At 38.9% G+C, this 14,742-nt stretch overlaps 1 protein-coding gene across 19 annotated transcripts in view; it reads left to right on the top strand.

The window, feature by feature from the left end:
* NAALADL2 (N-acetylated alpha-linked acidic dipeptidase like 2) overlaps positions 1 to 14,742 on the top strand; it is a 412,826-nt gene that overhangs the window by 127,858 nt on the left and 270,226 nt on the right. The window contains exon 1 of one of the 19 annotated variants that reach the window (XM_085587339.1): positions 1 to 14,742. This exon is cut by the window's left edge and continues 20,018 nt beyond it. The exons of the other annotated variants lie outside the window; for them this stretch is intronic. The gene's annotated coding sequence lies outside the window, so the exon portion shown is untranslated. 19 annotated transcript variants of the gene reach the window in all.

Raw genomic sequence — 14,742 nt, 5'->3', positions numbered from 1 at the left:
TTGTGTGGTTCTTATAAATAAGAACATAATAGTAGAGGAAGAACTTTCTAATATGGGCAGTGGGCAGGATTACAGAGGATTTTACAGTAACGGTGTCATTTCACACTTAGTTATGTTAGATGTTTTCTAACAAAACATTTTAGATGGAGCCATAATATTTTTGAAAGGTTGAAGCATAGGGAAAGTTGAATTTGTGCTTAAATATAATGTACTGAAAAAGGGATGCCCTTGATGTCTAAATTGGCTGCTAGTTTTACATTAAAGTACATAAACTTCTTCTCTCTTCATAAGGGAGTTGGGAGGCATTGAAAGCAATTCTGTTTCTGGAGTGATATTAATAAGTGCAATGCATTCCTTGGAACAATCAGTTCATGGAATAATTTGGCAGTGCTGAATTATTTACAGGCTGGTATCTCTCAGAGATAAACTGCTAAGATATATTTAAAAACAGCCAAATAACTTGTGCTAATAATAAACGACATAACTGAAATCATTGTCCAGAAGATGTTAAGTGTTTACCACACATTATGAACTGGAATCTGCAGCTGGATTCAGGTGGCCAGGTGCTTTGAATGCTTAAGTGGAGTGTTTGAGAATAAGCTCTTGCAGAGTGATTTTTATTGTGGGCACGTGTTGAAGATTTGTGATGCAAATATGTGGAGTGTGGGGCTGCCATTAGACTCAAACCCATGACCAAAAGGGCAAAAGCTGAGATACTGTAGATCTAAGGGTCACGAACCTGCTGTCCCATGGAGCTTTTATTTGCTTACAGTCCTGGGATTTTAAGGCTGTTCTCATACCTCTGAATCACTGGCTGCAAAGCTGAAAGCGTGGAGCCAAATGTAGAGCAGGGCAGGACTGCAAGGCCCTTGGGGAGTCAGGGATGATGGATTTAAGATGCAGCTGTGATGCTGCTTGTGTTAATGCCAGTGTATTGCTGATATTGTGGGATGTGTATGAAGCCCAGAGAGGTTTTGGTTGATAGTAGAAGTGCAGCAGATTTGATGGGCAGAGACTATTGCTGTTAGGATACCGAGCTCACACACTTCATAAACAACATGGCTGTACAAAGGAAATAGCTTTTTGAAAGAAAAAATTCTGTGGATAATTGAAAGTAGGATGAAAGGATGTTATTATTTAAAATGTTTTAGTAAACTCAGGATCTTCTCCTACTGCTAAAGATTCAGAGAAGCCCTTTTGACCTTCCACTGTTTAACAGCTGTCAGTGGCAGAGCCATTACATTCATAAGCAGTTTTGCAGTGCATCTCACAATACATCACCTATTTATATTAATACCTTTGTGCCCCAACCTGAGTCACAGCTCTTTTCCAGTTAAACATTCACTTATGGGTGGCCTAGAGAAAAGTTAATGAAATGCAAATTTCATTAGTCTCAGTGGAACATGTAATTTGACTACTGAAATTAATGCTCTTGCTCACTTAAACCCACACCTCTGGCCACAGGAATTGAATGTGTTTGATCTCTGAGAGTGCTTCAGGAGGATAATTGGCTGATGGATTGGAGGGAGCATCCTCAGCTGGGTGGGACTGGGGTACCAGGTGAGAAGAGCACCTGCCTGGGGACTCAGATCCCTTCTCTCTCTCTGCTGTGGGGCTGGGTCACACAGAATCACAGGATGGTTTGGGTTGGAAAGGAACTTAAAGATCATCTTATGCCAACCCCCTGCCATGGGCAAGGACACCTCCCACTAGAGTAGGTTGTTCAAGCCCCCGTGCAGGTGAAGGCTCACGTCAGGCATTGTCTGAGTGTGCTGGTCCCCACCTGGGACACACTCTTATGGGTCAGGTGGCCACAGGGGCTGCAAAAGAGCATTTAAAGAGCTTAGAGGGAAAACAAGGTCACAATGGTTTTGGTTTTACTTTACAAAAATGCTTAAGAATTAGCCGAATGTGGCCTTCTGGTAGGAATAGCAATCACTGTTTAAATACAGGTAAGAAATAGTTGTATTGTAGAATGTATTCTTTTGTAGCATTATTTTTTTATTGTTCTCTGGACAATAAAGATCTCCTTCAAAGAGGCATCTAAGCCCATGTTGCAATCCTTGCTCATTTGTCTTTTATATTTCTACATCCCAATGAAGAGAGGCTTAAGACATAAATCAGGTTCTGTCTCCTGACTTGCCTTTAGATTTGTGCATTTTTAGTCCATTTAGTCCATTTTAATGACATGGCTTCGTGTGGTGAGGCTCTTTGTAGGTACAATGTTTTTGTGTTTGGCATTAAGCCATGGAGAACATGCTATTTGCTGAGGAAAATAAGCCCAACAGCAGGTGGAGCAATGAACTATTTACAGCACTGGATTGTGTTATCACATGTGCTTTTTTATTTTGTACTTGCTCCTTCTCCTTTTCCTCATTTCGTTCAGATCAATTGTCAAACATCTGCCTGTCAAAAAAAAAAAAAAAAAAAAAAAGGCTGCCTTTCTCTTTGGAAGATTAATTGGGTTATTTCAGTCACAGGAAAGTTGCCAGCTCGTGTAAAAATGGGAGGAGAGGGGACACAAATTCTAACAGCTATTGATTAATAGCAGATGTATACTCAACAGGATGGAAGATAAACTGCTCTTTCCAGGGATTTGATGGATTGGTGCTTGCTTCTCAGTTTCCTGGGGAACACTGCAGGCTCCCCTGTTGGGCTGCTGAGGGTGTTACCTAATGAATTTCCATTTATTGCATGATAGTGAGCATTGATCAGGTCTCTGCTGCCAGTCAAGCCTCTGCTCCTGCTGCTGCCTCTGCCAGCCTTCCTCCAGTAGTGAATAACAGCTCCCAAAGACTGTTTTCCCTGTTTCTTTTCTGTGATTTCTTTCTGCTCTTAAGGACTGACTCAAAATGTACATTCCTAGAAAAGATCAAATCCTAGAAAAATCAGTCCAAAGAGCATGCTGTCTTTATCAATTACTTTGTTTAATGTGTAAAGTGTCCAGCAGAGTGTATAATCCAGTGTTTTGGTCAATTAGTAAATCAATATAATCCAAAGCAGATTTATAAACTGCACAGAGACAACCTGGGGAACGTGGTTTTTAAAGCTGATAGCATCAACCAGCATGTCTGAAGTTATAATGACAAAAGGACTGGGAAGAGAGTAACTAAATGCTGGATTGCTTTGTAATGCCAGTGTGAATAAAAGGCTGCTTTCATACACAATGTGAGGAAAAAGCATCCTGGCCTGCTGTAGGGCTTTTGTGCCTCTGTGTGTGTTAGCTGTGGGTGGATGGATGGCTACAGGGACAGTATAAAGAAGCAAAAGAGGTTGATGGAGGAAGTAGTAGGGAACTTCACGAAACAGTAATTCCTAATCCACTTGCAGAGTTATCCTGAAGTGCTGCAAATGCTCCCTGCACATCATGCACCAGAGAAGTGGTTCAGGTTTTTGTTCTCCTCTCTCATTTGCATTGTGCTTTTTATGTATTGTAAAATTAATGGTTGATGTTGTTTTGCATGGATTTGAGCTGTGTTGGTCTTTGGATCAAATCTGGATTTATTTTTAAAGATTAGCTGTCATCTTTTATCCCTGCAAGTGTCCTGGTATTTCTCTTGAATTTCACACTGAGAATCATATACAACTGCATTTTAGTCCTTTTACAGACTTACTCATGTGAAGGCCACAGCACTTGCAGTTTACTGAGCTATCAAGAACTGTATAGTATTGTCCAGCTGGAGCTTAATTTTTTGGTGGGTCGACAGGAATTTTTCTGGTTGTTATCAAGAGCAATCAAAATAAAATGAGTCTTCCTCTGCCCAGAGAAAATACTGGGCTTTTTTTGGTTTGGTAAGCATCACCAACAAGATTTAGTGGTCTACTCTTTCAATTTGAAAACCATTTTAAGGGCAAATTTTATCCAGATAGCAATTAGCTATTTGAAATCCAGCTCTTTACCCTTTGCTGTGGGCTGTGTGTGGCATTTTTGATTAATTCCTTTGGATTTTTTTTGCTGTTACACACATGAAAACTGTGCTGCTGGGTCACTGCACCCCGAAAGACAGGCATTAAAAAAAGCACCTGCTCAACCTCTAATTGAATTTTTGACCAAAATCCCACCAACATCACTTCTGGCAATTGTCTTTCACCAGGTATTGCTACAGCAGGTGCCTAAATTGCAGTGCTCCCTAACTGAAGGGTGCCTGGATAAAGGAAAATTATCACAGCACAGTGTGAAAGTGAATCTGTTGCATGATAAATTATATTTTTTTTGTCTTTCATCACATAAGTCAAATTAAAATTTCATAAGGATTGGCATAAGTTTCTAAGGAAATGCCTGCCAGCAGAGAGAAGTTTATTTAATGAAAGATTTGAACGCATTCTTTATCCTCCTCATGATGCCCCTTAGATGTGGGTACTGGGTGCTTGGACTTCCCTTCTGCTGCCAGAGAGAAGTTGGCTGGAGTATCCATAACCATCAAATTCCTGAAAATTTCCTCTTAGTGAAAGTCAAGAACTCCTCCTTACATGTGAAAATTATATATGGAATTATATATATGGAATTACAGTGACACATCACAACCTGTATTTTTTTTTTTTTTCTGAGCATAGAATCATTTAGGCTGGCAAAGACCTCTAAAACCATCAAGTCCAGCAATTAACCCAGCACAGGCAAGTCCATATTAAACCATGTCCCTGAGTGTCATAATGCTGGCCAAATACAGCAGGATACCATTTGAAAGAATCTCCTTTTTACCTAGAAGCTGGTAGGAAATAATGGTTGTCAGAGTTGACTCACAGAAGTAAATATTAATGAAAGATCTCCTGTAAGCCATTGTAAAGCCTCCTTGGAAATTCAATCGTATTTCCCTCATTAGCTGGAAGCTCTTTTGTCGTTTGTGCAGTAACTTGCACTTCTGGTGGAATGTAACTTTTTCAATGACAGTTTAAAGGAATCTCTGTGCCATGTGGTCTTCTGTAGCTCATTTCTCAAGGATATGTACCTCTCAGTCAGTTCCCAAATTCGAAACTGTATTTAAGATGTATTAGTCACACTCATCAGCGTGTTTTAGAAAATGCTATGGATGTTCTCAGACTTCTGGGTAATCGCCCAAGCATGTACAAAGAAGTAGCATTATTCATGTAAAGAGAAAATAATTGATTGAATCACCTTGTCTTTTGGGGTTTCACTGTCTTTGGATGACTCCTGAGAGCTTTCCTGTAGGAGCATCCTCCTGGCCAGTGGCTCCAGCCTCTGCTGGATCTGCTGGCAGTCCTTGAGGTTCTCTGCATTCTTTTTTCCCTCCTCAGCAGAACCATACCTGCACTTTGAAGTTCCATCATGTTAACTCAAGACATTGTCTTCTGATGTCTTACAAAAAATAGGAATGAAAATAAAAAGGTCTTCCTGATTCCAGCTCCTAAGGCTAAACCACCTGCAATTACCCCAGGCTTTCCATCCTGGGATTTTCCCATACCACTGCACTTCAAAGGAAAGATATTAAATGTTGCTCTGTTCTAATGATTAATTTTGTAACATTGTATAATGCAGTTGCTGGCTTTTCTTGTCTTGCTCAGAGTTTCGTGTAACTTTGCCTGTTAATTCATTGAGAAGTTTTTATTTGATTTGAGATTTTCAGAAAATGCCAAGGTAACAAAGGCCAAGTAAGTGTTTTCATTTCGTTTGAAGATAAATCTGTCGTGAAATTGAGTCTTTTCTAAAGGGATTAATGTTTTTTGGTGTTTTTTTTTTTTTTTTTAATTATTATTATCCTGTGAGATATCTTGTCTTGTAACAAATAATCTGTACTATTTCTTCTGTTTTTTGGAGAATGTAAGCAACATTTAACTACTCAGAGTTCAAACTCTCCTTCAGGGTGCTTAAGCAAAATGCACTTTGTGGGCTGATTGTGGGGGTGTTGGACAGGACCTCTAAGGGTTCCTTCCAACCCAGACTGTTCTATGATTCTGTTCTGTCTGTATCCTTGACCCTTTGTTTTATTCACACATGACAAGGGACAGCCTCCAAGCTTAGAAAAGTAAGGGTTGTGGGTTTTTTTGGTTTTTTTTTTTTTTGCTATGTAACATCTGAAATAACAATAAAGAAAGGGATAGAACTGTATTATTTGATTGGTACAGGTAAAAACAGAATATAAAAAAGATGAAGGGTGACAATAACAACATAGAGAGAAAGCAGCAGAAAAATTATAGGTTCAAAAAAAAATCCCAAACCCTATCACTGTTAGCAAGTAAAACTCCACTTCAAAAACTTTGTGGTGTTTTTACATCCTAAAATCTCATTCTAAGAGGATTAATTAGAGATAAGATCAGCCATAGAATAACTGTGTGCAGACCTGAATCCAGCTGACTGCTCATGTGCCTTTAATTCACTCAGCACCAAGAAACGGGTCCAACTTTCACTTAGTCATAGCAAAATCAGATTTTAGAGATAATTTTTCCACCATTCAGGAGAAGGGATTTACTGGTGAAATGCAAGAAATGCAGGTTTAGATTATAATCTGCATTTCCACCAAATGCCATAAATATATGGACAAAAGGTAAATGGGCAGTTTTTATAAATCTGCAGTGGGACTTTATCTCAAAAATAACATGAACCTGAGTGCTGAATAACAAAGAACTGACAAATTCTTTTTTATTTTTCTTATGGTACTCATATTTTCATTTTAATTCTTATGTCAAAACAACCTGCAACTCAAATTTTTTAATTCTTACGATGTAAACTATTTTTATTGAATTGCTAATTTTGATGTGCAACAATTTTTAAGCAATTTGTAACAATCTTAGTGATATACTAGAAAGTTTGACTTTTTAAAGAAGTGATTCAGGATGCCTTTGTAGCTCTAAAGTAGCATGGATTAATTTTAAAAAATAAATTAAAAATCCTCTGGGGACATAACGATAGAACTTTTTTTCTGACATTGGTATAAACATGTTTTTCATTTGCCTCTAGATTTGAATATTAATTTTGACTGCGGGAAACAAAACCTAAATCTTCCTGCTAATACACTGAATCTATGCAAACCAGAATTTTCCAGCATTATCCCATTCAGGTCCACCACTGTCCATTACAGCAGCATTTTGTAGCTTTCACTCTAAGGAAGCATTTTCCTGATGTGAAGTGCAGCACTTTGGGATGCTCTGTAGAGCTTTGTGTTTCCCAGGATTTATATTCTGCTTCAGTCTCCTCTCTTTAGCCATTAGGAGAGAGGTTCTCATCTCCATGTAGGTGATGTTCAGGCTTGTGTGTATATGGTTTTCTTTATGGTGTATATGGTTTTCTTTAGCACTCACAACTTCTAGAGAGGAGCTTACTTTGGAAGGTTGAGTTCATTGTCTTTAGAATCATTTTGTGTGTGTGAATGTTTAAATAATCTCCTCCAGATCTGGGCCATGCTGGCCTTACTTGGTGCTTCAAAACTTGCAGAATTTCTCCCAGAAATAGTTCCTGGTAGTACAGCATGGCATTTTGTTTTGGGTTTACCCAGGGATGTAGAAGAGTATTCTACACCCCAAACCCATCAGGAATTAGGTCAAATTTGCAATTTCTTTCCAAGCTGATGATATGTGGTAGCTTTAAAGTATTGCAGGAGTGACAGAGTGAAGCTGAGCTGTCTGAGCCTGAGCACCTCCCCACTGGTGGGAGATTTTAGGAGATTTTGGTGTGTGACTTGATGAGCTTTCACTTTCCTCTCTGTTTTTGTCAGTGTGGAGTCTTTCTTATTTGAGTAACTTCATTACTCTCTTTGTGACAAATTAAATTAAGAATTTTTGCCTATGCCAGGTTTCTAATGGTGCCTAAAAATAATTTCAAGACCAACAGCATAATGTCTTTCAGTAATTGTTCAATATGAGTGAACTGACAAGGCTAAAATAAGAATCAGGCCAATTAAACCTCTCTTTGAGGATAGTGGTGCCTGTAATTAGAGAGATGTTGCTCAGGAAATGTTTCTCCCCCGCTCCCCACCAGTCCCCACCCTTTTTCTCCCACAGGATGATGGAAGTGAAGGGAGAGAGCACCCACCTCGAGCATTATAGTGCTCACATGGGAATCTTCAGCAGCTTCTCCAGTATGTGAAACCTCTCAGTGAGGTTTTTAGAATACATTTCTGAGAAATTTCTTTTTTTAAAGAACCAGTGCTTTCTGAAAAAAAAAAACCTTAAAAAAATCTCAATAATGCACTAGTTGTGGTGGTGGAGAGGGGATGTTTAAGTGTCCTATTCAGAGAATTGAAGACCTGTGATTTGAAAGTGTGGCAATAACAATGCTGCAGGACTTCTGCTCTATTGTCTCAGCAGTCTGTGGGAGCTTTATTTTAAAAATAAGAGTGATTTACCTCTTTCAAAAATGTTTATCATTACCTAGTAAGAAGTTAAATTAATGACCTTCACTGCAGGTGGACTGTAATCTTCACCTGCAGCTCAAGGTGGAACACACATTTTAACTTCAAGTCAGGAGGCTACTTAAAATAGAGAAAATACAGAAATAAAATAAATAGAGAACATGAGAAAGCTGTTTGTGGCAAGAGGGAGATGCCTACAAGGAACATTTGTTCTGTGTGTTCCTCAGTTCACCAACTTTTTCTAATAGGTAAAACTCTATTGCATGCCATAAGGTGGTTGTAAAAAATTAGTTGTTATTTAGAATATATCTACATTACTTTATAATCCAGTTTCTCACAACATCAGCCTCTTGTTTTAGTGAGACTTCAAATGAATGCAGTTTTATAAAATGCAGATTACAACCACCAAGGATATATTTCTTACCCTTTACTAGCTCTTTCCATCCTTCACTGTTTGCATCCTTTGTCTAACCAATTTCAATCTTAAGGACTGTAATTTTCTCTCTGCACAGAGAATTGCAAACCTTGTCCATTTCAAAGACGTTTGGCTTTTGTCTGTTTTGGCATTGCTTCCTTTCATCCTGACTTTGTGATACCGAAGGTGTATATTTTAAAACTCTGAATATGATGCTGAAAGTAGGAAATAATATAAGACTTTGTCTTCAAAAATGAATTCCTATTTGTGAAGTGTTGAAGCTTGCACTGAGCATTTGTCAGTTCTCTTTGTTCAGCAGTGGGCACGTGGTACAGTTGTAGAATGTAAATTTAACGGTATTTTTTTTTTTTTTAAGAAACTTTGCACTGACTTTTCTCAGTGTGAACAGATTCCAAAGTCTTCAAGGTTTTGTTAGTCATAGGCTTTGTATGTCACAGCAGTTTCTAGTGTCTTGAATGTGGCTTAATTGGCTCCCAGATGTGAGAACAAAATGGACCCTTTTTCATCTATCTGTAAAGAACATGGACATGTGCAATTACATTGTTGGAGTGTATTTATTTGGAAACCTATAGACTTTTTATTTTTAATATTAGGGTTTTCTTCAGCGAGAATTTTGTATGGAATGTGTTGGGAATCTGATGGGGATGTATATTTCCTATTCACTCAGAGGTCCAAAACCCAGTGTGACATTGTCTTTGCAGTAAATTGTATTTTCCCTGGATTCTCTGCATTAGAAGCTGAGGAATTGGATCACAACCTGGTGCTCACAGCAGCAATGCCTGCATGCTTCATTGTCATCTATTGATAATATTTTTTAGCGTGGCGCCTAAATTAGGGAAATGCCTTACAAAAGGTTGTAAAATAAAAAAAAAGAAGAGGCTTATGGTACGACTAAATTAGTAACTCTAAAGTTTATTTGAAATGGGTTTCTCAGCATTTCTATGCTTTTTTCTTTAAACTCCTGTTCCATAGCCCCTCAATTTAATTGCTAATGTGAAATTTAGCTCTGGGGACAATTTTTAACAGCCATCATGAGCAAGAATGTCATTCCAGAAGTGGTACCTGACATTACTGTCTTTTCACAGTGGCATTAGTAAAATAGTCTTAACGGGGCAAATATATTTGCAACTCAATATCCCCTTCACCCAATCAGCTACTACTAAAATTCTCCCTACATGTTTAACTCTTCTTGCCTTAATGAAAATTCATAGGAACAGAGGAGAGGTGAGTGGTAGTGATACAAAATAATAGGTGCCATCAGGTACAAGTGTGTTTTATGAACTCGTGTCACACGAAGCCTTGGGACATCCTATACACCGTCACAAATTGTGTTTATCCTCTACACCCACAGAAGCAAACGACAATTTTCTAGTCTTCAGGGTATCTGCAAGTGGGTCTGTCTGTTCTTTCTGCTTCAGTTTGAGCTAAGAAATACAGCAGTAACCATGTAGACTTCGCAGGGTTACTTTGGATGGATAGAGTTGTATGAGATTTCTTGTTGAGACATGAAAGCAGATGAAATTCAGGTGGTTTTACTCTTTAGTGCAATGTGAATTTCTTACTAGTTCAGGAAGAGTAAGTGGAAGGACTAGTCAGAATGTCACAGAAGTGATTAAATTGTTCTTCCAGGTTCTGCTGATACAGTAAGGGAAGGAAACCATAGTTTCAGATAGAAAGTAAAGCCCAATTGCCTCTCAGTAAAACTGGCAATTTACTTTTTACCTCTTTCCCCAGAAGAAAAACGTTAGAACTGTATTCTGTAGAATGGATCCATCAAGAAAAAGAAAAAAAAAAAGAAAAGAAAAGAAGATGGGTTGAAATATTCAAATTGGTTATATGAGATTTAATTACAGCATTATATTAGATGCTTGCCAGCATTGGGAGCAACATTCCCCCATGACCCCTCTCACCTGTGCAACTCAGGAACCTGCAGAGAACAATATCCCATTACTTTCAATTGCAGTTATATTTTCTAGTTATGGATATGGTGCAATTTCTTCACTTAAAGGAGTTTTCGTTCACTTTCTACCTTCACATTTCATCTCACAGAGGGGTGATCACAGTGCAGTAGTGTCGAGGGTGCATTTGGTGAGGTTTGCAGGTATCAGAAATATTTTTGAGATTTTTCAGGTTAGTTACAAGCTCTGGCATTTTGAGCGAGGAAACAGAAGGAAAACCACGCAACGATGAGTAATTTGCCATTTCCCAATAACCTTCCAAGAAGAACTGAGTGGGTTTTGCATGACTTTCACAATTGCTTTGAAGAGCATTCAAATGCACCTCTCATGTTGAAACAGCCTTGTATTGAGGTTTCCCACACAGCAGCCAGTGGTGTGTCCTAAGCAGTCCTCTGCAGGGCATTCCCAGACTCAAATGTGAGAATTTCGTGGTTGAACCGCTCCCCTTCCTTCCATGCAGCTGCCAAACCTGTTGTTTTAGCTATTGGCTCTCCCTTTTAATCTTTGCTGCCTTGGTTACTCATGTGTGCTAAAGAATGAATGTTATTAACTCGGATGATGACAGGAGCAATGAACACAAACTTGTTTAAACTGGGCATGTAATCTGAAAATTTTAAGAGGAATCTTCAAGTGGGAGCAAGTTCTTCACCAGCAGTGTTCTGTTAGCTCCTCGATCCTTATTTGAAAGTAGCACTTCTATATTTTCTTCACCTGTGTCAGAGAAAGGCTTCTCTGAATTGATACAAATTTACTACAAATAGGAAAACAGGAGAAACTATGAAATTTGTGGCATCTGCCGTGGGACAATGTTGTGGAGGGATGCAGTCACTGTCTGGTTCAGGAGGATCTGCTGAATGAATACTGCAAGTTTTCCCATGTGCCATAGCCCAGAGAAAATGCCAAGTGGAAATGTGAGACCTGTAGTAGAAGACCAAATGTCACAATGGTATTGCCCATTATAATGCCACAGGACACAGGAGAAATAAAAAACATGGACATGATGCTGTTTCTTTGCAATTGAAGCACACTGTTAAATAATATTCCAGTTGTCCTAGGAATAGATTGTGATGAGGAAGGACAAAGTAGGAACATCAGTTCTCTTTGCAACTCTTGAGACACACATTTCTTCCCCATGGCATTGACCATATCTATACAGTTGGAAGTCTAATTCTTAATGAAAAATCCCTTAGGCTTGCTCCCTGCAGCTGTGGGAAAGTTTCTCATTATGTTCTGCAGGGCTTAATTTTCCATGCAGGGCTGTTCATGTTTTTAGTTCACAGGGAAAAAAATAAAAGGCTTACTGATGAGAGCTGTTGGAGAAAGAAGACTGATAGTGAAAATACACTGAGCAAGAGCTATCAGTTCTTGTTTAGCAAAGAAGACACAGTTTCAACGTGTCTGAAATGGCAAAGGAAGCTGCCATTCATTTGAATGTTATTGAAGGGCTTTCTTTCCCTCTTAGTCTTCACAATGGTGCTTGGGGGGATTTATTGCCTCCAATTTGGAAATCAGGGTAGTAGACATGGTCCTTACTGGATGCTTTGAGAGGTGGGAGAAGCTTTTTTTAGTTTGAGGGTGGTAAAGGATGAGTTTACCATTATTTTCTTATTTTCAGCATCTTTAATCATATTTGTGAGTTGACTTTAGTTCAGCTGTCTTCAGTGATGGCTGGGTAGAGCTGCCAGGGTAGGAACCTAAATCTGAGGATCTCAGAACTGAAAATATTTCCTTTCAGGTTTGATAAGACTCTCCATAGAGTCTCTTTCTCTTAATTAACTTAGGTTGAATGATGACTTTAACATTCTTTAAAAACACCGTAAAATGACAGACTTTGGAGTAGTAATCACAGAAGTAATGGAGGAATGCAGTAATAGCACTAATTTCTATAGTATTATTTTTAAAATTTTGTTAGTTAATTTGAAGTGTCAGACAGTATTTTGCAAAGCTTAGGTATTAAATGGAGAACTTGTCCTTTGAAAATTAGTATTGGTGAATTGTAAGAGTAGTAATAAAAAAAATATATAGTACAACCTCTGTATACAGAGAAAAAATAACAAGGCCAAGTCAGTCGGCTCTTGAAGATCTATTTCTGCTGTGTTATACTAAGCATGAGACAGAGTTTTAGTGCAATATAACAACAATTAATCTTAAATAAATACATAATGGCAGCATAATCAATGCAAATCTACATAAATAGCTAGTCATGGTGAATTAGAATGTAGTACTACTGAATGGACTGCTCAAAATTTCATTAACTAGAAAGACTAAAGAACTTGTTTACTGAGAAAAATATCCTTTATCCTATACCGGTTGCTTTAGGTTGTTAATTTGAGAAGATGATAATTTTGCACCATTAATCATAATAATTAGAGACAGATTTAGTGAGCTTTAGTGCAGTTCTCAGCTAGATTAATAGTTGTGTAATCCAGTGTTTATTAATATAAATGAAGTAAATTAGAAGCATGACATTATAAAGAGGAGGAAGAAACTTCAGGAACTTTCCTGGATCATCCCAAAACTCCATTAATTTGCAATGACAGGTTGTTCTTCAGTAGTTTCCTTTGTTCTGTTTCCGTCTCTTTTTCCTCCTGCACTAACAATGCTGCCGCTCACGCTGGTAGGAAAGTGCGTGATGATCTCTAAATCACATTTACAGTTACTGAGTATCCACAGAGTTTGGTATTCAGGTGGAGATGGGAGTGGGGAACTTAGCAGCCATGGGAAGTTGTGCTTTTGTGTTTAATACATATTCTTATCTGTGAGATCGTGTTCTTCACTCATCTGGAGGCTGTGAGGCAGGATTGCCAGCAGGAGCAGGGTTTGGTGCGTCAGGAGATCCCACCCCGAGCGGTGCCGCGGATTTTGTGTGAGAGGTTTCAAACAAGAAATCCCATGGCCAACGATGTCTCCTTGCTGCTGCTCTCAGGTAGGGAGGAGGGAGTGTTCCTTCTGCTGCCTCTGACTCTGGGCTGCTTTACTTCAGAGAGGAGTTGTGAGTGATGGAGTGTGGAGGAGAGAGGTTTTCCCCAGCTCTGAATTTTTCATTCCTTTCCCAAGGCAGGTGCCTTATGGAGTCTGTGTTTTCCCACTCTGGGGTTCAAAGGGCAGATTAAGGCTGGCTTGTAACAAAATGTTCCTCTGGTGCTGATCCTTCTCTGGGTTTCTGCCATCGGTCAGGGTGTCTGTGCATGCTCCTCTGCCTGGGAAATGCAGATTTCCAGGGGCTTTATTGGACTCGTGTGCTGAAGCACCTCCTTTTTGAGCCATGTATGTAGTTAAGGGGAAAACCTCAGATTTATTTAGGATTGGCGTCAGTTTCTCTTTATAAACCTAATGTTTGAACACTTCCAGAAATGAGAGGTTCTCCTGATGGCCTGCTTGAGCCTTATGGATTCCATTCCATCTTCTCTGTTTTAATTACTTTTTAAAAATTAGGAAGAAAATAATGAGATGGTTAAAAGACTCCTGGTAGCTGGAAACATCTATGAATTAAAAATTTCCATGAGCATTTAGCAACTGGAGTAAATCTGCATGTGTTTTCTTATGTCCTCCACCAAAACCCACTAACCAAACTGATCCACAGGTTCCCAAGAGTTACCAGCATTTTCTTCCCAAGAGATTTTTTTTTCCTTTTGAAAGTATCTCCTCTTTCCTCCTGAAATGGAAGGCTTGTTTTTTAACAGGGCAGTTCTTGACCTTCTTTCACCTTTTTGTTTTGGATACACCGGCTTAGCTTTGTATTGAAAATCACATTGCAAATCTAAATAGTCACGGAAAACTTCAGAGCTCCCCGTGAGGAAAGCACCAGTTGCTGTATTCCTATATTTCGAACTTCAGCTCCTCACAATGCAAAGCACCAGACAGCAGTTATGAAGAAAGATATTTCCCATCCAATCCAGGCTCCTGCTTACAAATCACCTGACAAAAAGATCATGAAGGAGTAGTTGTGGGACATGTGCTCAGCCGTCACTCTGGTTATTCCACAGCTGCTTTCCAGCGAGCAAGTTGAGAAATAGGACCTGCTTTGCAGTGGGAGCTCCTTAGG

Source organism: Lonchura striata, chromosome 9, assembly GCF_050655825.1.
Source record: "Lonchura striata isolate lonStrDom1 chromosome 9, ASM5065582v1, whole genome shotgun sequence".
Taxonomy (NCBI): Eukaryota; Metazoa; Chordata; class Aves; order Passeriformes; family Estrildidae; genus Lonchura; species Lonchura striata.
Note: the sequence above shows the minus strand (reverse complement) of the source record. Positions and strands in the feature narration are given on the sequence as shown.